Source organism: Anser anser, assembly GCF_964211835.1.
Source record: "Anser anser genome assembly, chromosome: 14".
Lineage (NCBI taxonomy): Eukaryota > Metazoa > Chordata > Aves > Anseriformes > Anatidae > Anser > Anser anser.
The window spans coordinates 7,739,866-7,763,921 of record NC_139735.1 but is presented as its reverse complement, the minus strand read 5'-3'; the positions used below and the strand labels follow the sequence as shown (position 1 = coordinate 7,763,921).

The 24,056-nt window shown below is 41.2% G+C and overlaps 1 protein-coding gene across 11 annotated transcripts in view; it reads right to left on the bottom strand.

Moving 5' to 3' along the window:
• Positions 1–24,056, bottom strand: part of SGCD (sarcoglycan delta) — a 526,559-nt gene that overhangs the window by 201,283 nt on the left and 301,220 nt on the right. For 8 of the 11 annotated variants that reach the window (XM_083798647.1, XM_083798649.1, XM_083798652.1 and 5 more), the window contains one exon: positions 12,538–12,716. The gene's annotated coding sequence lies outside the window, so the exon portion shown is untranslated. Of the gene's footprint in view, positions 1–12,537; positions 12,717–23,740; positions 23,864–24,056 lie in introns of those variants that run through there. The other 3 variants (XM_083798650.1, XM_083798645.1, XM_083798648.1) reach the window with 2 other exon arrangements.

Sequence of the window (24,056 nt, the reverse complement as noted above, 5' to 3'; positions counted from 1 at the left end):
TTTTCATTGAACGCTCGTTTTACACAACTACTCATTGCAGCACAGTGAATTATGTTCAAGAGAGGTGCTCATAAAAATAGGAAAATAAAGCAGAAGTTAGACAAGACTGCAGGAATCTGGCTGAGAGATGAGTAACGTCACCAGTTCAGTCATTTGCAGCAGATAAATCCTTTACCTCTCCAAACTCAAACGTGTTCAGCCTAACCCACAAAAAACTCTGAAAAGGGACCTTTCAGCTCATGTCCAAGCTCTATGGACCTTCAGACAGGTAAGGCATGGCCACAGTCAGCACTACAACTTCCCTCCAATTCCTTAATTGGCTTTGAGTATTACTGATAAGTAATTGATATACAGGAAATGAATGCAAGGCCTCCGACGAGTCTGCTTCTGCATACAAATACAGGCAGCTGAATATGAATCAGCAGCAAACACTGCAGCCCTTCCACTCCTATGGCACTTCCAGTATGGACGTGCTTAAAATATTTCAACATAAAGTGTTTCACTTTGTATAAATGATGCTGGCATGATTTCCAATGCCATTTCAGAGAGGAAACTGCAGAGGACTGAGGGGGTTAGATAAAAACAAAGATAATGTATTATGCTAACACTATTTTGGATGAGAATATAGAGAAGAGAGAGGCTTAAGGGACAGCACAATAGAGAGTAAGATAAAGAGAAAAGACACACAAAGGCGAGCATACAGCTCTCCACGCATTCAGTCTTTACATACAATCTTCCTATTTTTTCCCAAGCCAAAAAAAAAAAAGCCCCAAAATTAAGATCTATGCACAGAGTATTTGTATTTAGTGCCAACTTCGTGTCTGCATCAAATTCCTCTACAGTGCAAGATGCAACACTGTAAATAGGCTCATTTTCATTATTTTATCAAATTGTGTTAACTTTCTTTCTGCAGCATTCTGAGGCTGGCAACACCGAGACGTGCAGGAAATGTAAATCACTCCCTTTTGATATGATAACCGTAGCAGTGAATTGCATCCCAGAAATCAGCTCAGGATTATAGCTGAGAACTCGCTGAAAGGCACTTAGCTGTGGCTTTGCGCCAGGAGGGTAAATTTCAGCTGGCAGGTCAGCGCAAAGCGGACTCAGGTCTTGGGAAAGAAGAACAATACATAACATACAGCTATCTCTGGCTGCCCGAACCTCAAAGCCAACAGCCTCAGGGTCGATATATAATTAAAGGATGCCAACAGGTGTTAAAAACAAGTGTATATTTATGTATGCAAATGTATGGCAGAGCTATATTAAATATGAATAAGCACCTAGGCAAGTGACAGCCAGCAGGCAGTAGGATAATCTATTTGCCAGACAAATACAGATGCATACATAAACAACCACATACAAAAAAAAAAAATGCATTTCCTGCATTAAATTATTTGTGGAAAAGTACATTATTACAATAATTTTAATCATGTATCATTTATTTAAACTGTTTTTCAGTTTCAAAGATTTAGCAAATATTGGAATGCAAATAAAGATAATCAGAAAGTGAAAAATAATTGTTTTGCCAATGTCTTATTTTCATGTGTAGCTCCTGCTAACAGCTACTTGTGTTAACCCTGGGCCAGGACTCTGCTGAATTAGGTACTGCACAAACACAAAACCAAAAAGCTCTGAACCCTAAGGAATTTGCAGCTCTAACAGAACAGAGGCAGCAGATGGATATAGACAGAAATAATCAAGAAATAGTAGTTAACAAGGCAGGAGTTAGTCTGAGCAAACCAAATCCCTGATTGCCGCGAGCATCGCACAGGCACCACAACAAAGAGGAGTTTTGATCATCGATGCCCTGCACCACACGGAGCTCTGCGCATCCTTCATCTTCGTCGCTGTGCTCCATCTGTCACCTCCCCGCTTCCTGGCAAATGTGTATCACTCACCCACTGCACTTCATCTCTTAGCATGAAAACTCTTTGGGCCAGGGACTGTCATGTACCACCGAACCCTCCAGCACCAAGCATGGTAGGGCTCAAACTGGTCATGGAGATAGATGAAACGATTTAGGAATGAAATGGTTAATTAATAATAATGCTTATTAGTAACTGCTCCAGCAGTTACTAAGACACTAATCCAGTCATCAGATTTTTTATATATTTTTTAATTTTATATTCGTTATTATGAATTATAAATTATTATTATATTCATTATTATTTATATTATATTTTATATTCATTTTTTTCCCCTCAGATACCTCCCAAAGACCAACAGCGACCAACAGAAAACACTGCTTAGAGTCAAAATACATGGAGACTTCACTCTGCACAGTTCCATGTCTACTGATCATGTTACCTTTTCAGTAAGATGCAGTGAATTGCAAGACAAGAAGGCAGTTCCTACAAAATGGCATGTTCAATTAGTGGTAGCTGCAACTTCCATGCTCAAATGTACAATGTGACAGATTTTCCAATGCAATCCAAACTTCAGAAGTGGAAAAAAAATAGAATGTAAATGGACCCTGCTTGCTCTTAAATCACTGTTAGCAAATCTGAATCTGTTTAAGCTGGCCATTTAAATCAGGCCTATTTAACTTGCAAAGGTAGGTCAGGTTTTATTGATCACTCCAGTGCTTATAAATGCACTCTTAAAAGAACAAGAGTAATGATAGACAAACACACAGCTCGGTTGCTAAAGGCTCACTAGAAATATGTGTGATAATATTTACAGCCCTCGAGCTATGTTGTTTTCCGCACAATTTATACACGCACCAGAATGCAGATTGTAGGCTTGCCAATTCATATTGGAATGTTTAAAAAGCAAAACAGACAGACAACCAAACAAACCACCAAAATCAGAGCCTTACCAGAAAGGAGGTGGGTTAGCATTTCAATTTACTAAAAGTACAGCCATGAACTTCCAGAATACCGTCACAGCAGCACAAGTGCAATTCACTGCTTGGTTTTTGTTCCTCAACTGCTTTTAATGCAATATTTTGTGACTGGGTTTCCTACTCTGAGTCCTTGCTATGTCCTGAATTTTGAACTACTAACAACTGGTGGCATTATTCCAGTTGCCATAGAAATAACGCAGACTTATTTATATTATGGCATCACCTAGAGGTGCTTTTAATTAATCAGAGTTCCTTCCTCTACACTTCTCAGAGAAGGGCCAGAGAAGAAGCATGTTTATAACACTGATGAAATTTTTAAATAAACAAATGCTGACTATTTGACGAACCTAGATTCTAGAGGAGTGAGATGATAAATAAAGGAAATAAATAAATATGATCTTGTTCAGGGCCGGTGATCATCATAGCAGAGAAATAAGAGAATGTCTAAATAAAGATTTGCAGCACTTTCCACCCATATGGACGAGTACAGACTGAACACATTGCTAGCTCTAGATATAGCCTTACTTGATACTAGCTTTTTGCTTCGCTACCCTAGCTTTTCGTAAAGGATTTCACTTATGAACTGCCTTTCAGAGAAATAAAAAAATATTATTCCATACAAAACTAAACATGACATTCTTTTTCACACCATGCTAAAATAAAACTACAAAGGGTTTGCAATTGATATACACATCACTCCCATCCCAACTAAATACTAATTTTTATGGCCTGAGAAAGTTTCTAAATATAATATTTACAGACACTTAGTCACAGAAAACAAACAAAAAAACAAAACCAAATGAAACAACAACAACAAGACAAAAAAATCACACTGCAGTTAATGTACTAGAAGACAAGATTTCTGGGTTTTATTCTACTGCAGACTTGTGCAACTCAGACAAGTTCCTTAATCAACCCTTACTCAAGTTTCTTCCTCCATCTAATGAACAGGTGAGGTGCATAAATGGATCAGTGCCTAGGACATACTCTGGAGCTATGCTGTCAAACAGCTAGAAAAGCCAATAATAAATAGTATAAATTCCCATCATCAACTTTAGGCAATTATCCACTGTTTATTAGCCTCCAAAGTGAAGGCTAATAAATCTGCTTATTTTAGCAGATAAAGTCAAATTACCCTGACTGAAGTTGGTGAGTGTTCAAAGACGAACAGCTACAGCCTCATTTGCTTTTTGTTATTTTTGATGAAATGTCAGCTCAAAAACTGAAAGATAGTTCCTCGTTATTTAGGCAATGTGAAACTTGGGCAGTTATTTTCCAGGGAACATGGCCTACCTGACAGGTCTTAAATGAATAAAAGTGATATTATTACAATTATCATTAGAAGAAGATGTCCCTCATCAAAATGTGTCTGGATTTTAATTGACAAGGTCTGGGTTAATGCTGTGAAAATGCCAATGAAAGCAAAGCCTGTGGCTCAAACTAATTGTCAGCACTGAGCAACCTCAACCTCTAACCCACCACAGATTTATCACTCTGTGCACACTGTACTCATGACAAGAAACGTTTGAATTAATCATTAACAACAAGAAATTCCTCCCAGACAGAAAGCGAGCAGAGTGCAGGGCTGCCTACCCCCCTTTCCCTTGCTCCCGAGCCAAGGAGAGGCGCCTGCAAGCCTTCCTAATGAGGAACACTTTCTTGTTTTTGTTTTGCCACCTTTAAGACCACTGCAGAGGAAACTTTCAGTGCTCCTAAAATGAGGAGAGATGCATTAGTTTGAGAGAGCTGCAGCGCACATAGGGCTAAATGTCCTCCCACCTCCCTGGCCATTCCTCCCCAGCCAACTCCAGCACAACCGACAGGCACAAGGCCTCGATGGGCGAGATGGCAGAGGTGCAGTTGCACGATGTGGGCTCACACATGAGCACAAACCTTATTGCTGATACTGAGGGAGTTCCTTCGTCCCAGAAACACCCTCACAATTGGTCCACCTTCTGGAAAAAGGCCAACACAGTACGCAGCACTCTTGCTTTCCAACACGCAGCAGATTCACAGTGCTTGCCCAAGGCACTGTGGCTGTTACTCAGTGCACCCAGCCTGCTCCTGCTGCTGATCGTTCATATGAACTCATTCCCCATGTGGGTGCCTGTTTTTAGTACCAGACTACACAGCCCAGCACCCACCACTTAGCCCCACCTGCTAACTCAGGGAGCTTCCTCCCTGGTGGCAGTCATCAGTCACGGTGCATTGGCCACACCGGTACGGAGACCAACAGGCAGTGAAAATCCCAGAAGAGAAGCCAACAAAGTGTGGGACATGAGTACCAGCCCAGCACAACCTACAGCCTCCTTACTTCAGCCACAAACATGGTAACATTTGGGAAAGTCCCCTCAGTTGGCAGTCAACATCACTTTTCACGTCCGATTTCATAAATAAGTAAACACGAAAGGTTCTATAAGAACCTTACTGAATTCTTAGTTTTATTTATTCTACACCAGAATACTGGCACAGACCCTCCAGAATACTGCTGGGCATAAGGGAGGCTGACTGCCTCCCGTACCTGACAAAGGCCCGAGGCCTGCTCGGTAACGGCGTGCACCTCAGCCTCACTCTGCTCGCCTCGCGCAGCCTTTGTCCCGCGTGCCTTGGCTCTCAGCTTTTCCATCTGCGTGGGTGACGGCATCATCGTGACGCAGCTTGAGCACACGTCAATATGTGAGGTTGCTCCCCAGCCCGAGACTCTGTATGACATCTGATGCAAAATGAAGAATTCCTCCCCCATGCCACATTAAAAATGGAAAGCACAACAAGATTTAGAAGATAGAAAGGGAGGGTCATCTACTAAAAAATCAAGGGCCAGCTTCTGAGGTGGGGGAAAAGGCAGAGGGCTGCTAACATCCAGAGGCACTAAGCTTGACTGGCAAGATATAAATGGAGCTACAGAACCCACCTTACAGAGAAACAAAACATACACACATCCCCCCATCATCAACCGACTAGATGGGTAGATGGGAGAAAACAAAAGGCTGAGTTTGCTCTGGTGAAGGAATATAAAGCTACCTTGCTTAGGGGGTGCCAGAATCAGCAGGGGCTCTGCGGCCCCTTCTCAGTAACTGGGAGGCAGAGGCTGCCGGTGGTATTAGCAAAGGCACAAAAACCCAGCTCACTTCAACGCCCCATTCCTCCCAGATACGAACTTCTCCCATTCATGGCCAGTTATCCTGCTTTTCTAATTTTTGCTGTTTTCTATAGATTCACCACAAAAACTAAAAACTAGAAAGCTCCCATTAAACGATGCCAAAAAAACCTCTCCATTCACACCAAACGTTTGGCTGCACACATTCTCTCTTGTTTTCAAATGTTTTCAGTATGTTTCAGCTTCCCTTCATTAAAAATATTCATAATTATTTACAGTGCATTTAAAGAACTTGTACAACAGGTTTATGCTTCCAAATACAGACTCCTGGCTGAAATAAATAAATAAAAAACAAACAAAACATATCAACAGCACTAGAAAGAGGTCTGTATTGATCAGGAGGCAGAGCTCAGGCAGAGGAAACTGGGAGCCATCCCATTGTGATTTAAGTCAGTGACTTCTACCAGGCAGGAATTTGGCCCATTACAAAATCCTACCTGTTTTCTCACAGCATCATTTTTCAGGTAACTGTCAAATTAGTCAGGAGCCGCAACCATGTTTCATGGTAAAAAAAAGTACAAAGTGGAGAATTCTGGTATCTTAACCGAAAACTTGAAGAGCCCAGATAATTTTTCTGGGCTAAAGAGACACATTTAACACAGCAAAGTAGCTCCATCACACTTCACACAAGCTTCTGCTGTGGGTTTGCAAGTCTGTTTCCATTGCACACTTCCAGAATCCTTTCAGACTAAGTGAAGGCTTCATTGGAGAAAGTTAAAACAAATGATAATTTCTTTAGCTAAGCCCCAAATGCCCCCTTTGAAAAGTTGTCAGGACTTTCCAAATTTCTAGCTCTTTCGGGCTCTTTCATGCACTGCACAGAACTATCTAAGGAAGACCATCTTTGGCACTTAAATAAATTGTGCTGTGTCAGTTCTGCAGTGCTCAACTAAAACCAGCAGGACCCAGCATGCAATTATGAGACCAGAACGGCTCCCAAAGTACACATGGTGCTGAGGCTTCCAACAATTATTTCTGTGATCCTTAAGACAGAGGTTGTTCAGGGACAGAATTGCTCCTTTTGGTAATTACAATCCTAGGGCTACGTGATGCCTGTCAAACTCTCCCCCTGTACATCACAGGCCACTTTTGTGGATCATTATAAAATAAATATGTCACCCTGATGGGATTTTTCCTAGTCACTCAAATGCAGGAAACATAACAAGCTGTAGCTCATCTGAACCCAAATGTAACCAAGATGCCATGACAAAAAAAAAAAAAAAAAACACAAAATGTTGCTTCCCAACTACTTACTGCACATGGGACACGGGTGGCTTCCTTAGCACAGACACAAGCCGTAACAAACTGGACGTGCAACTAAGTCAGCATTTGTCCAACAAGAGGTAAAAATGACTTCCTGGGTGATGTCACAGTACGGGCGGAGCAATAAAGGCTCTCGAGCATCCTGAATCATCAGACCCACGTGTGACATTCTCCACTAAGCTTTGTTCTGGCAAAATCCCCACTATTCGAGGAAGGAAAGGCAGTATTTTCATTTCTTTTCTGCAATGCTGGATGTAAAGCTTGGAAAGCAGAACTGCCTTAACCACATGGCAGGAGGATAGTAGTTCATAATTAATTTTCCACATCAGCTGTTGGCTGCCCTCCTCTTCCTCGCTGCTAGACTGCAAACTGCCAGTGGAGACTTATCCAAGAGCAGACATGCCACAGTGCAAAAAGCATGGTTATTATTAGCTGTACTTTATAGTGTGGGCTAGCCAAAAATAAGAGGTAAGTGAGCTGGGGTGCAGTGAGAGAAGTACCAGAGCAAATGCAGTGCTTATCTAAGAAATGCAAAAATGAAGGGGATAGAAAAGCGGGATGGGGAGAGACAGACAAGGGAAGGTTGCAAGCAGATATGGGAATGTGTTTTCAGAAGGCTTTGAGCCAGGCAATTCCAAAATATCTGCAGCCCAGAGTTTCCACCCTTTTCCACCCCTGTTTGGCTCTGCCCAAGCTGCAAAGTAGTGGTAAGGGGCTCCGAACTGCTGCATCTGCTGCGAGAAAGAAGCTTTACTCCATTCAGACCTTGGTTAGCATTTTCCACTCAGACTTCAAATTTCTCAAAGACCAGAGTGCAAAGTAATTACAAGGAGGTCTTTGGTCCTTACAGGAGAAAGGTCTCCAGGAGAAAATTAACCACTACTTCATCACGCTCTCTGAAGTCCAGAAGGCAGAGCTGTAAGGTGACAGCTCAGGAACAAGCCCATTTATATGACTTAGGGCAGATCCATTGACTTCTCAGTATTTCAAGACTACAGGTAAAGGACTATTATATTACTGTTCTGTGATTGATATCTTAAGAATTCCATGTTAGTTTTGGAGTTTCTTATTTTCTTTCAGAAATTCAACTCAGTTCTGCTGCTGATATCAGCTTTTAATTCATTTTACACCAAGATATTTGTTATCAGAAATTGTGCTTTGATATGTGTCAGGTTGATGGATTCAATAAAAGCCCTGTCAGGAGAAGCAGAGTGAATAGGGTTGCAGAAGTGGTGTCATCAATGGAATTGATACGTTAACAGCCAGTCTGCTGATCTTGCAAAAAAAACATGCAAGTATAACAGCCATTTTATTTCCTCACCCTGGCAAAATAGTTCAGATAAACACTAGAGAATATTTGCATAAATATTACTCATATGAACAAGCTCAGTGTGCTCATTAATAAAATAAAAAAAAACATATAGAAAAAGTGATCCTTATGCAATTCTGTTTTCTTATTTGATGTGGAAAATCCAACTGAGAAAAATATAGTTTATTGAAAACTAACTTCAGGAATTCAACCAGATATCCCCTCACACTCCAAGTGAATGTTTCCTTCAGTGAAACAGGAAGAGAATTTCACTGCCATATTCAGACACAGCCAGTAGACCTGCACCCCTCATCAAGCCATTGGAAAAATCACTTTATGGTCCTATTGACATCCAGACTTAGAGACATGCAAAATCAGTGTTTGTTTCTGATTTCAAAATGAAATTACATAAAAAGCAAGAAGAATTCAAAGAGAGAGGCAGTAATTTTTTTTTGACCAAATACAGGGAATGAGAAAAAGAGAGTTGCTTACTGCACTGCTGTAGGTCAAGAAGGGCTTGCATATACAGCTACACCCTCTCTTTGCTTCACCTGTATCATACCATCACAGTTGCAACACTGCCTTTGCACTGTTCTATAATAAAATGAAATTTTGTTAATTGAGCTGATTTACAAAATATGTATGTGGGAGTGGTTAAAAAAAAGTAATGTTGGAATTAAACTTTTTTTTTTAAATATATATATATATTACAGCCTAAACAAAGCAAAATATCCAAAACAAAATATCCAAAGCAATTCATCTGAAATAGCTGAATTACACTGAGGATTTATGCCTATGTAATGAAGACAATTAATTGCTATGAGATCCATAAAACATTAAATGAATGTAGGTGGGGTTTTTTGTTTGTTTGTTTTTCCAATTCTACTTGCAAGATAAAATTTATAAACTATGGTTAATGTCTACTTAAAATTTTTCTCTTATATATTTATTGAATGTGCTTTTTCAGCAGAACAAAGCATTTTACTAACTTGATTCTACTAATCTAAAAGTCTAATCTTCAAGCAATTTAAGAAAAAATATTACTCTACATTTCATCTACAGATCAGTTAAAAAAATTCCTTGCACAATAAGAATACCATCATCACAAACACTGAAGTGCTGCTAAAAGGGAATCAGCTTGTCTCATGTGAGCAAACAACTTACGCTGCAAGATGAATGCGTTCAGCTAACATTATCTGGACATATTTTGCCATTTCCAGCAGAGATACAGAGCAAATGTGGGTCCTGATGTCATTTGGTGTTACCGTAATCGCTTAACTAAACTAAATACGTGAAAGAAACTGGCTCAGATCAGAGCGGGAACCTCAATCAAACAGATCCGCATCCAAATCTCGTGCTTTGCCCTATAGGTTCCTCAGCAGCTCAGCCAAGGCTATCTCCGTGCCTCCAGCCGTGGGTATCAAACACACCTGCACAACCTCTGCAGCCTGAGGCGTGAGCCTCAGAGACCAAGAGTCAGGCTGATTCTGATGGGAAGGATACAGGGAGTCCATCACACTGCTGGCCTGCCCAAAGCAGGGTCGGCACCAAGGTCACTGCCAACCAAATGTCCTAACCTCACAAACCTCAACTTGCCCAGGTGACTGGAACAGCCGAGGCCTGGAGGTGTGCATCGTTACTGTCACCATTAAGGGACAGTTCCTATGAACAGGCTAATAATTCTCTGTAACATTTCCCCGAGACATCCTATTAATACTGCTTTTATTGCATGAAACAACACCAGCAATGCAGCAGCCAGGACATCGCAACACATCTGTAATTTGTCCTCCCTTCATTCTACTGTGCTGCAACTGCACAAATTCAGACACCAACCACCCACACCTGCAAGGGATCCCCACACATCGCGGGACACCCAGTGCACCCAGTGGAACACACACAGCAAGGAAGATTCACTTACTTTCACCTACAAAACTCAAACAAACACAGAACTAAACAGACTGCTGTGATTTCTACATTATTATAGAGTAAAATATTTCTCCGCAAGAGCTGAGAAGCTCTCTTGGTTATGAAATACCTTACAGCCTTCCCCTTTAGGTATTATAATCACAAGAGCAACAGCTTGGAAATAAACAAAAGTAAAGATGACAACAAAATCACAAGTGATGTTTAATGGGCTCCTGTTCTAGAAAACAGATGCTTCTGTAGCAGACAGACAAACAGAACAAGTACTGCAGGAGTTTTAACAACAGAAACCTCTCCTCCCTGACACCAATGTGGTTTTCTTGAAACACCTGTACAGATTAATAATATATACTATATATAGGCAGAACAGACCTTTCTTGACTCTCAACATTTAAAAAGTTAAGGACATAATTTAAGCTATTCCAACTTTTTCTACAGTCACTGGAGACAGGCACGTACCTACAGAAGCCATTTAAAGCAGGTATGCAAAATGTTCAACACAAATCACCTCCTAGAAATGCCCGTCTCCACGGGGAGCTTGAGCAAGAAGCTTAGACAGCTGACCTAGGTAAATGAATCCCAGCTGCTGGGTCCACCTGTAGGAATCTAGTGCTCTGGTACAGCCTGGCAGAGGCAAGCAGACACAGGTCTCAGTTTGTGCCGCATTGTTCTGTCACTCCAGCTCATTGTCACCATTGCACAGGGGCTGTGGGAAATAAGAAGTCCCAGCTACCACCCATCTGGGCAGCAGATAGAACCACAGGTTTGGTTTCCTTACCAGGACCTTCCAGTCTTCCCAATAGCTCCACTTGCAGCATTTAACATACAATTAAGTGCAACATAAATTATACAGGAATTGAATTTTTCTGGCAATATTCAAGCTTTCAAGTGCCACTGGCTTCCAAGCAGCGCAGCCCTTTGCCCAGCTCCCCCAGAGCCCTTCCCAACAAGCACCGCCCATGTGCACAAGCGCTACCTGCAGGGCTGTAGCATGAGAATTTGAGCCTACAATTTCCAGAGGTAACACTACAGGTGTGATGATATCAAAAGCAGAAGAATGAAAGCACAGTCTCCTGGATGCCTCATGTTTTCTTAGAGACTTTTAAGTAAGTCTTAACTCTTCTTTTTTTCCCCACTAACACCAAATACGGGTGTTATATTGCTGCTATATTTTTGTCAACAAACCGTACTGCTGGTTCAGTCATGAAAGAGAAGTCAATACCTATGTGTTAAAAAAGGATAGCATCATCTGATACCATTCTACAAGGATCTTGGAACCAATACTTTAAATTTTGTTCTTTGGAAGCAAATTTTGCCTCCACAGAAATAACTTGGCGTACAGAAAAGAAACTGCAGTATCAGAGGCTACACTGCCCTAAATGCTTCTACAGCACAGGATTTGTCTACAGTATGTTCCTTAAGTCCTGGCCTTCAATTTCTTGTTAAAAGATGAGTTACATATTTTCTTGCTGTATTTACACCATAACAAAGGAAATGTTTTCGTGTAATATGAGAACTTCCACACATGTAAAAATTATAAAAGCCACACAACAAAGAGGGCATGTAAGATTATGCAAGAAATTGGTATTATTACTGTCCTTGGCAAACAATGAAAATATACCAAGCACAAAGGGGAGCACAGGGCTGTATTACAAATTGGCTACTTCAGCGTTGTTTATTATTTTCCTCTCTGACCCTCTGAACTACAGACGTAAGTGAAACACGACAAGTGAGACTTTCAAAATGAGGATGTCTATCAACACGTATACATCATCATCAACAAAACACAACCATCAACAAGCATTGTGTTCAATAAAACACTTTATATAGACATGCACCCCCTTGAGCCCAAGACTTTAAAAACACTTCAGTCTCGATGAACGCTCTCCAAATTCAGAGAGAGCAAAGGTTATTTACTGAGGCAGTATGAGCATGGCACGTATATAACAACAAACACAAAGGCTGCTAACTTACTATTTTCACCGTATGTAGATATCCAAAAAACAGTACAAAGACAAAAGCAGGAGGAAAATGACATACCTTACCAAACGTGAATGTTGGACTCAACTCGTTTCAGAGCAACATTGGTGTGAAGTAAGTTCCCCAGGTGACCACCAACCGCAATTCCTTCCTAAGGTCCCCAGAGGATCCAGCTCACCCTTGTCCCTGAGGAAGATGCAGTGCCCTCCAGTACGTTAGAGCCTCAGCTGCAGAAGATGCTGTTCAGAAAAAGGAGAGAGGAGAAGGTGTGGAATTAAATTCTAGGGTCAGTTGTTTGGCAGATTCAGAGCAGAGCGTAAGACAACATCTGATAGGAATGAAATGTCAAGGCAGGACAAAGAGCCTGTGACAATCCATCATGCATGGCACCTTCAGAGGGCAATCTTTGAATTCAGGAACGGTGGTGCAAAGCTATTCTTGCTTTACAATACTTTAATAGCACCACTGCACCATGAAACAAATGCCAGCTTGGCTGCATTTTATTCCAGCCAGATATCATACTAAGAAAGTAAGTAATACACTTCTCCATAGGGAATATTTTAATTCATTATGGTATTTTCACAGAATAACAGAACTTTCATATTAAACGCAGGGACACAGCCTCAGTCTTAATACTTTGCACGGTTAAAATGGCTCACATTCAGGAAATTCAAAGCTCCCAAACAGGCAACTACATCAGGTCTTTTAGTCAATGGGAAGCAGTGACTGTCAGCCCAACGCTCAACAACATGTTCCTGAAGTTCCTTCTCCAAACCAATTGTCAGAGACAGAAAAAAACATCCTAAGGATTTCTGGGAGGGTGAGAGCTCAATATCACCATGTTTTCTAGCTCCCCATCACTGAACACAATAACCTTGAAACAATACCATCACCACACAAAAATCTTAGAGAAGCACTGAGAAGGTCAAACATCTGTATGTTCGTTGCTGCCATTGTATTAGTTGTCCCTAATCCCTCTGGGATGTGGGAAAACATTCAAAGGACTGCCCTTCCCTCAGCTCAACAACACAACCTGCAAAGTGAGATGAGGCAGAACTGCACAAAGCAGGTGAGGAACAAAAGAGGAGCAGGATCTGGCCTCTTGACTAGCTGGCAAGCAATTCACTTGTTGGACTGCAGCTGCCCAGGATGGGAGCACAGCGAAGCTCACCTCGGTCCCTGTCCCCTGGCTGCTTTGGCTGGCCTCAGCTTGCCAAACAGCCCCGTCCCAAGAGTGCTAGGTTCAGGGTCATCTTCCTGCTCTGCTCCCCGAGGGAAGAAAAGCACAGGTGATGAGGAAGAGGAGGGAAGGGATCGCCCCCAGGCAGTTGGGGCTGCCTTCTGCAGTGCACAGCCACAGCTCTGAGTGACAAGTGGAGGCACCAGGTTGTGCCCATAAACCAGGCTCAGAGACAATTTGTCTAACATCAACTCAACACAGCAGCCATGAACACAGTCAGACTCTAACTTTGCTTAGAAACACACAAATAAGAGATGGAAAAAAATAATAATAATATAAATAAATAAATAAATAAAAGATATGCAGACATTTATTCCTTAGAGGTCTTCTACACAGGAGAAAGCCTATGACAGCTTGAAATACCACAAAATCCCATTATGTCTTCACAAAAAATCCTGAAGTCAGGAACAGGTTACAGCTGGAAAACCCAGTAAATTTGGGGGCTTGCAATAGAGAATATTTCACTAATCAGTGTGCAAAACTGTCTGTAATTAAAGTTAGCATCATGTTACATTTTTTTAATCATTATTATTATTATATTTATTTTACCAAAAGTCTACATAGCAATCATGGTCACACGAACAGCCAAGTACAGTCACTTTATTTAGCACTAATTACTTCTCTGGACCTTAGACCAGTGGTTTATGCTATGTCTCATATGTAAAGGCATAACTGGAGCAGCCTGCGAGATACCTGCAACAGGAGGTGGGAAGCAGAGCCCAGCCCTGCATTTCTTGGCACACATTTTCAGACCTTCTGCACCTCTTGAACTCAGAAATGAAGGAAAAAAAGTGGAGTTCACAGCTCCTGTCCTCTTCCAGGCTAACTGTAAAGCCTTTGGTTGCAAACAACATATGAAAAATCAGACTGCTGACTGAAATGGTTGCCAAATGACTTATTGGCGTAGGAAGGGCTAATGCTGCAGTAGCAGACCTGTAGGTAGCAGCAAGACCTGATTCTACTGCTTTCAAAGGCTTTCTGTCTCTGAGGACTGCAGTTACAACTATTTTTTTTCATTTTCTTCATAAAAAAATATCACAAAAATCATGAAAAAAATCAGTTCTACATTTTGTGCATTACCCATAGCATCATCTGAGCTGAAAAGTAGAAGAAAATGTAATAGGACTAGATCATCACCGCAAACTGAGTGCAGGAGCCTGGTCTCAGGTTGGAAAAGATGTGTTTTTGAAAGCTCCTATTTAGAACAGTTTGCCAATTCTCATCTGAAGCAAATCTCTTTGGTTAGAAGTTGGCACATTGCCTTAATAAGCTGCTATGCATGCACTTAGACTTTCTGTGCTCTCTGAATTCCTGCACTGCTGGGCGGATCATAAATTACAGCACGGGCAGGAGAGTGCACTTTCAGCTCTTGGCAAAGACAAAAAAAAAAAAGAAAGAAAAAAGAAAAAGACGAGAAAAAAAAAAAGAAAGAAGAAGAAAGCTTCCCTCACTTGTAACCACTACCATTACGGGAATGAGAGAGCAGCAGCAATGAGCTGGAAAATGTTGCTGCAGATTCCAGCCAAGCAGTTGCCTGAGCCAGACCGAAATTCTGGATTAATCCTGATGTGCTGTGATGCTGGAGGTTGGGAAGTAACAGGAGTTAGGGATATGATGGGGAAAAACAACTTCGGTCACAATAAAATGCAGTGACTGTACACTGATTCCATCTCTCCAATACAAGCATTTTTTTACAGACATCTCTCACCCCTGCATTACAACTTAACTAAATAAAACTGTGGCCAGGGCTCCCATGAGCAGCAAGGTGCAGGAGGGGAGTTAATGATTGTGGTGGAAAGCTGGTAGAGTTCACAGCAAACGCAGTAGCTACTGACTGGTATTTACCAGGACAAAGTGGCACCTGCATTCACAGAGAACTTGTCCATCCCATGCCTGTCTGCTGCTCTTCCCATCCTCTGGGTGAGCTCAGATAGCCTTAAAATTCCAGTAAAGTGCCAAGTTTTGGATTCACTAGAGATCTGTAAAATCAGTGTCCAACAAAATGACATTAAGCAGGGCTAAAGTTAAAAAAATCAAAACCTAAGCTGAGGATGTTACCCTGTTTCAGGTCTCCTTCCCCCTCTCCAGGTTAAGGACTTGATTTATTTTCCTTTTCTGAGAAAGAGGAATGATCACTGATGAGCTGTGGCACGACTTTAACAGCAGTAGGTATGCACAAATCAGAAAGATCATTTCTGTCAATTTAACTCCATTGTTACATCTGGACCTTGGAGTCAATCATTGGCAGAACGGAAATTTGATTCTTATAAAAGTTTATCAAAAGTCAGTTGTGTTTGATAAAATGAAATAAAGTATATATATATATATAAAATAAAAATCAGATTAATCAAAAAGGAGTTTCTTTTTTCCATCTCAATATCACACAGTTTTAAGGCCCAATTAAGTTTTCTTGCCAATCTAAAAAGCTTCCAACCGATGACAAATGCTTTTGAACAGTACATGGAAAGTGCATGGAAACCATAGAACAGGAAGCCAGGAACCAGAGAACACAGCACACGGCTCCTAAGCTGTTCCTTGGATCTCTGACTTTGGGCAGCTCTAGCAAGCAGCCGTCCTGATGGCCACTGCCCAAGCCCAGAGTGATGGATGAAGAGTGAGGCAGACACCAACACCCCTGCTGACAAACGTTTGTTCCAGTCTGCAGCTGCTGTAGTTTGCAGGGACTTTGTTTCAAAGGTAAAATGTGAAAGGTTCTAATCCAAAATGTATTTTATGCATTTATACACATTAATGTCTATATAGGTAGCTCTTGATGGGTGGCTCACAGGAGATTACGAGAAATTTGGCATTGCTTCAATCTAAAATCAAATCAAATCTGAACATACAGAAATACCCCATGTACTAGAAGTCCCGCATTTCCATTTGCTTTTTTGTTCTAAAATTTAGTACCACCCCCATTCTCTTTCGATCAGATGTGTGGAGGTAGCTACTGACAAACTACAAATTACTTTTGTTATACCACCAATTCAGAGCTTTACATTCTGTTTCGGGAACCCTAAATTAAATATTCTGGTACATTCCTAAATTAACATAGTTAAATGCATCAAATCAGTCTTCAAGCTACAAAAGCAGGCATATAAACGTTCTCATTAATCAGAAAGGCAGACAAGACAGTTTTCCAGTAAAAAGACAGTATTTCCCTTAGAGGAACCTCAGTCCTTTACTGATAAAAAGCATGAATTATACAAAATAACCATACACTTTAGATGTAACAAATCAGCTCAAATATTAAATTTGAAGACACCGCTTCTACCTTGAAATGTTCCCTGACCACGAATCGATGACGGACGGGAGACTATCTCAAAGGAAGCCTTGCTATACCTTCGTCCTGCTCTTATATTCTTCTTTAGACATCAGCTATTGATCACTGTCAAGACGAGGACAGGAGCCGGCTGGACCTTTATCTGACCCAGCACAGTCATCCTTGGTTTTGGGTGACATACAGCTCAAGGTATGGGCCTTGTGGCCAGACGTGACCATATTAGTGAGAATTTGCAACTTTTTATAGGGCAAAAAGAGGTATCTGAAAGCTGAACAACAGATTTGCAAGCAAATCTTACAGTGTAGTAGATATTCAAATTAGTATCAGTTTGTCTCATCAAAAATTAATTGCAACCTACCTAACTGCAATTGAAGAAATTAGTTGGGCTTGGGAAAGATTAAATATTTAAGGAGTCTGATGATTTAAAAATAATTGAAACCGTATCTCCTTGCTTAAATATTAAAGTCCTTTTGGTTTTCACTTGTAGTGTGGACATTAGGAAATCAAAACTCCGTGTGTGTGTACAGCCATGCAGACATGTCCAACAGTCAGACATATGCAGCACGAGCACACGCACTCTTGTAACTACCCTCCTTCCCTAGAGCTACACCTGGGCAAACACGCAAGACTAATACAGGGGAGCTGTGCTGGAAGAGCCAGAAAAAAGTTGTAAAAGGTTGTGAAACAGGCAGGGAAAAACACATTTTTATTGCTAAATATTTAACAAGGTCAGCACCTTCTGTAAGTGCAAGAAAAAGATCCCACAGCAGACTTAGAACACAGCAGGGGATTACAACAATTCATTAGCAGATATATCTTCTAATTACAGCCTTGGACGTTAGCCCCCATACAGCCAAGTAACAGCTGCTGCTTTTGCCCTGTCTTCAGGATCAAGCTCACTGTTTCCTAGAGAGCTTCAGGACAATATGGCTTAAAATGCTCCCAACACAGTCACTGGCTTCAGCTGAAAGGAAGAGTATTCGACTATCTCAAAGGATGCCCATGACTCCTCATAGCTCGAAGCTAAGGGAAGGGGGCTTCTATGTTTTATAGGATTTGTTTCTCTGCTCCTGCCACGTCAAGGAAGCTGTAGGATCAACATCTCATCCTGTCAGCTCCATCTCTGGTAAAGATCTTACATTAATTTAGTGTAGAGACGACACTGGTGAAGAAGAGAATAAAAGGAGACTTTGAATCCTTCTTTCCGGAAGGCTAACGGTAAAAAATTGGTAGCAATGCAACTATGGCACTTTTCCAACTCTAACACTTAGAGCGTTGCGCCCACGACCGTGTCCCCAGACATACTTTGTCATTCATGATGGCTCAGTACAAAACATAAATAAAACAGAAGTCGCCAGCAATACCGGCACTCAGCTGCTTTGAGGCTTTTTTTCCTTCCCTGTCAACAAAACAAATAGCAAAATAGCAGAACTGCAATTCAGGTGATAACACCCATGATTTGGAAATTTGGTGGAGCCTGGTGGTGTGACAGGCTTCCTCAAGAAGTTAACTCAATGAAAGAATGCAGGTAGTAACAAGACGGAGAACACATTGACTGAAATTAATATAAGGTTATGCTGTGATGTTGCTGAATATTAGCATTGTGTTTTTTTGTTTTGTTTTTGTCATCCAACTGCAAAATAAAGGTATCCAGGGAAAGAAGAAATAAGTGTTAATGTTATGAGGTACAAAAGTAAAATGCTAAAACCTGCACAAGTCTTGCTGCTACTGCTGCATAAGAGTAAATAATTTCTGAAAATGAAATCCAGACACGCAGTGGAAATATTTCCCTTTTGAAATAAAACGTGCATCTTGAAGAAAAAATCTGCTTACAAAGGCTGCTACTCATGTTCGAAAGCATTAAGTTACAAGCTACTGTCTAACTGTCTAGCTGCTAACACTGCATTACACCATTAAGTTTTTTTTATTATTATTATTACTTTTACTACTACTCCTACAGTCTGGTTACAGTATAAAATAATATCTCTTGGGCTACCAATGCTGGAAAGTGCTTACATTCACATCTGTCCTTGTACTGCTGCTCTTTTGTGAGATTGTTTCTTCAGTCAGTTCAACAGAAAGTAAGGACAAAGTTCCAGCAATGCACACGTCCTTGTCAAATGATTGCACGTTCTTGGGGGAGTGAGGCAATGCTGAACTGATTTTCTGGATTTAGAACAGAATGAGTACCAAATAGCCTGCACGTAACTGGTCAAAATATTTCAATAAGGAAATAAAGCCAGTTCTGCCAACAAGAGCCGACAGGTTTCTCTCAGAGGCAGATGTGTGGTACAGCCTTTGTCAGTACAGCAGTATCTAACTGGATTTCCTCTTACTCGCGCTTAAAATGGGAGTGTAACTAGAAAGCAGTCACGTCATTGTCTTGGTATCACATTTAAAATGATAGCCTTACTTTCACGTGTGCTGTAAGTGGCTCCATCAGGTCTATTCAGAGCAAATGAGAAGCATGTTTCTCCAGCTGAACTGCACTATACCAGCATTAACTTTTTATTTTTTTCCCAGCTTCCTAAAAGGCTTCATTTCCAAATTTAGTACGGCAGAGTCCTTAATTCATTGGCAAGGTGAAGCCAGTGCCTTTCTTTTCCCTTATCTCCTCTTTCCCCATGCCTGGGACAGACTGCATGCCACCGCGGGGCAGACGATCTCCTCTTCTGCCACCTCTCCTCCCATGGCTCACAAGCGACCAGGGTGAGGGCTTCACTCTGCATCCAGAGGGCTGCGGAGGTGGGATACGCTGTGAGAGCCCCAACCGTCCCAAGGGAAACGTTTGTCAATATATGCCAGAAGGTAAAACAAATCATGTTAACGAGGGAAAAATGTTATTTTTGGATCCATTCCAAAATAAACTTGCGCTGCACCAAGTTAGTGCGCTGAGACTCTGCTGGGGCATTTGCAATAGTCTGTAATAGAGTTGCATGCCAGGATGAGGAATGCTGTTTATTACTAGAAGATTCAAATACCCTTGGATCTCTTTACCACAGCTGATAGCATATAAGTGGATCGTATTACAGGATCAGGGCATTACGGCATAAGCTTTTTATAAACATACTGTACTTCTCTTTCTGTATCAAAAGTATTAGCTTGACCACTATGAACTTTAATCTCATTTCAATTCAGTGTATTTTCATTTTGCCACCCAAAACTGGTGGCTAACTTCTCTGTATCTCCTTCAGACATGTTTTCACTGTTATTTATTTATTCTTCCCAGGATTCCCTTTATAATAGTGTAGATGAAATTTCCCAACAGTCCTGGCACTGTCCTCACTCTACTCTCACTGGAATTGGTGAGATTTATTACTAGCCTGCATTAAGACTGGTCGTAAGAAGTCAGTGTTTTGCTGTCCTAATCTGTCGTGCTGAAGAGACCTCTGATTTGTATTACTGCCATTTTTCCTTTCTCTCTCTCTTTTTTTTTTTTTTAATTGTTGGAGAATGAATAAGTAAATGCATATCTCCAGCTCCTGTTAAATGTCATTGCTAAGCAAACCTTTCGTCCTTTGCTAAAGTTGCTTATCTCTGAAGTTATTTAACTGTAACTTTATTGTTTATCTCTGTGGAACATATTGGGATAAGCTGGTATGTCAAATGTTTGAGAAAATATAAATATATTGGATTCTGTGGCGCCTAGAGGACACACAGCTGTCAGTCAGTTGTCAGCCTGGAATCTGAGCAGGGATTTCCATTATAAATTCAGATTATTCTTCTCACTTTTCGATTTTAAAATCCACACAGAGCATCAAACTCTGATGCTTTTGCTGAGAGTTCACAGTGTGATTCTCCTTTGACGCATTCAGCCAAGTTTAGTTGTGGTAGTAAAAACAATAGTTTTTAACCACTTCTCTAACTTTGAAAAGTTTTGTTTGATAAATAAGTTGTACACAATGTGCTCTCACTCTGAAAGTCACACCCCTCGTTTCTGGTTTTACACTGCCACAACCTAAGGGAAAAGTAAGAGTCAACCAAGTTCATAAATGACACAAAAAGGCAGCCTTATTTACTGCACAGATCTGACATGTTAGCCTGGAAAGTATATCAAATTCACTGACACTTGAAAAACACTATACTAACTCCTGAAATGTAGCTTATCCAATGTGGATTGTATATTTGAAGAAAAATAACCTCAACTCGAGTTGGAAACCAACATAAAAGCCTGGTAAACCTCTAGAGCTCTTAAGTGCTTTAATTTCAGCAACTGGTACAAAAAGGACAGAGCCAGGAGGATACAGAAGAGGGCACGCAGAGGTCTGCTGGAGCATCAGGGAGGAGGAAAGGAGGAAAGGGTGCCCGCAGGGCAAGGACAAGGACCACGAGGGCTGGGTGAGTGCTCCAGAGAGGCAAGGAGAGGCCAGAGCAGACCTGGGGCTGCAGGAGGAGAGGAGGAGAGTTTTCTAGGTGAAGTGTTGAGAGTTTGAAGAAAGCTGATGCAAGTTTAAGAGGACCATAAAGAAACAGGAGCGCTTGCTAGCCCCAGAACTGGACCTTCTGGTGCACAGCCACCAATACACTTGTAATTGCAAACTGGGACTTCCTTAATGCCCTCTCCCCTTTTCAAGCACACACACTGCTCTAGTCTACAGCTTCCCAAGCAGGCCACCTACCCTTACATGTTGAACTAAAGAAAAGCTTCAGTAATGAGTGCAAAGTGCTGAGCAATCCAGGATTGGCACTGGAGGCATCCCTGCCTCCAGCTCCACATGAAAAAAATCTTCAGAGTTCACCCATGTAAACACCTCCTGCTGTCTGCTCCTGGAGGCAGGTTACATAGACTTTTCCAGCAAGTCTCCAAACTAACCAAAATACTCTCATTCATCCATAAAATAAGGCAGCGTCACACTGCTTCAAGTTGGTAAAAGCTGGTTTCTTCATCACACTGCAAGGCTTAATGAACGGAGCACAAACACAGCATCCAGCAGACTGCACGGCTGAGCCAGCCTGAACAGCAAGTACCTGACCTGCCTTCAATCTCATTAGGCTCTCAGTAGTCTTAGAGCAATCTTTCTATTTGTGCTGAAAACCAAAGCAGCTAAAAGTAGACTATCAAATGCAGAGGAGTCTAGAATAACCTTGTTACAAAACATGCTGAATTCTCCTCAGACACAGCTCAAGACTGCTGACTCTGTTTGAAGTAGTTGATTAGCAGACCCCAGCCAGAAATATGTCACAGAGTCCAGGTAGAGCCTGACACCAGATGAAAAGACCCATTAGCCACTGCATAGAAAGAATACAATGCACTGAACCCCTCTGCATCTAGGCATTAACGAGGAATAATTACAAAATACAGCTGACAATTATTCCGCACAGTGCAGCGTTTGAAACAGGTATCTGCCTTATCACCGATTGCCTTCTACAGATGCACACTTATATCGAGTTAATTGTGCTTACAAGATAACTGGCTGTGCCGTCAGGCGCTTGTATTCCCAAACTCTTGCACCCAGCAAGTGACTGTGTTCATTTAAAATCTCTTTGGAAATATGATCCTGTAGATAATCAGGCAAGAGAATTGTGCTTTGCTTCTTTCTTTTTTTTTTTTTTTAAAGTTCCTCTAAAACCCAAAATAACATTGTCAAAACTGTACTGCAGTTCTGCATGTATAAATCAATTAGCAGAAATTCAGCTCAAGGATAAATTTTTTCAGTCCACTCACCCTTAAACAACTGGATACAGCAAAAAAAGCCTACAGCTATCTATCTGCATAGCACCGCAAACGGTTTGAACAACACTAAAATGACGTTCATTGACCTGAATTTCTCTCTGGTGTAACTTCACCGACTTCAGTAGGCTTTTGCCAGTGATAAATTTGCCCCCTGGGTTATGGGACATAAAATGACTATGAAATCACAGCTTTTAGAAATGTCAATGAACAGGTTTGGATGTGGGCAAGCCTGTGCATCAAGAAACTCTTCTCATTACAAATCTGCAAACTTTTGGCAGTTCGCAAAATGTTGCTCTTAGAAACATTTTGAAGAGCTATAAACAGACTCCTCAGCCCATGATAAATTACAATCTGTGGAGCCTGCAAGATTAGAAGCACCTATAGCTCTGTTGCTTCAGTGGGGGCTTTCAGGCCTTGTTTGACTCAAGACATATTTTCAAACTTCAAGTTTTCCTGTGAAGATTCATGCATGTGTCTATACATGCATGTGCTTTAGAGTAACTTCTCCTGGATTCTTCCTGTTTCCATCCAGTACTTTAAAGTTACAAACTGGCACCATTCGCAGAAATAGAAACGTTCTGCAATTCAATATTAAAAACAGAGAGTGGCCCGAGTTCAGACAGTCTGATGTCCCTGAAGCTTGAGAGCTTTCATGAGCTTTGTGGCTTCAGACATGCCTTAACCACCCCCCAAATGCACCTTCAGAAATCTTGATGTGACCTCCTGAGCCCACCTGAAGTTACAGCCATGTGCTTTGCTCTTCTGTAGCAGCTGCTGAAAGGGCTGGATTTCAGCAGCTCCAACTTGCATCCCAGTTAGAAATGCTAATAGTTACACGCTCCTATTAACCCATCTGTTCTTCCCAAGAACAGCACCACTGCTTTGGTTGCTTTCTAAGTTTGAGGAATGGCATAGGAAGATGGCACATGCACATCACATAAAGTAAGAAGCAATACGAAGCAGGGCGGGGGAAGGAGGTATGATCAAACTCTCAGCTGGTCTCAGTCAGCCTCAAGCTTTTGAAGTTAATGACTACAGAGCAATTTTTATCTTTTCGAATCCATACCTTGCATATTTGCAATCAATTCAGTAAAGAGATGTGACAACAGTTCTTCAGCAATAACCGTTCTTCAGTGAGCATTATAATTACACCCAGACAATTATCCCAGTGCCAGAGGCCGGTGGGAAGTGTGCTTTCCCCTTTCTATTTTACTGTGGAAGGACAACAAAAAGTAGTTAAAGTATATATTAACGGTTCTTCAAATAATATACTTGATTACATCTCCTGCAGAATATTCTCCTTCATGTTTTTGTAATGAATCTGACCATGAAAAACAAATTTACTTCTGCAGTTTGTATCATTATAAACGCAACTCATTTGA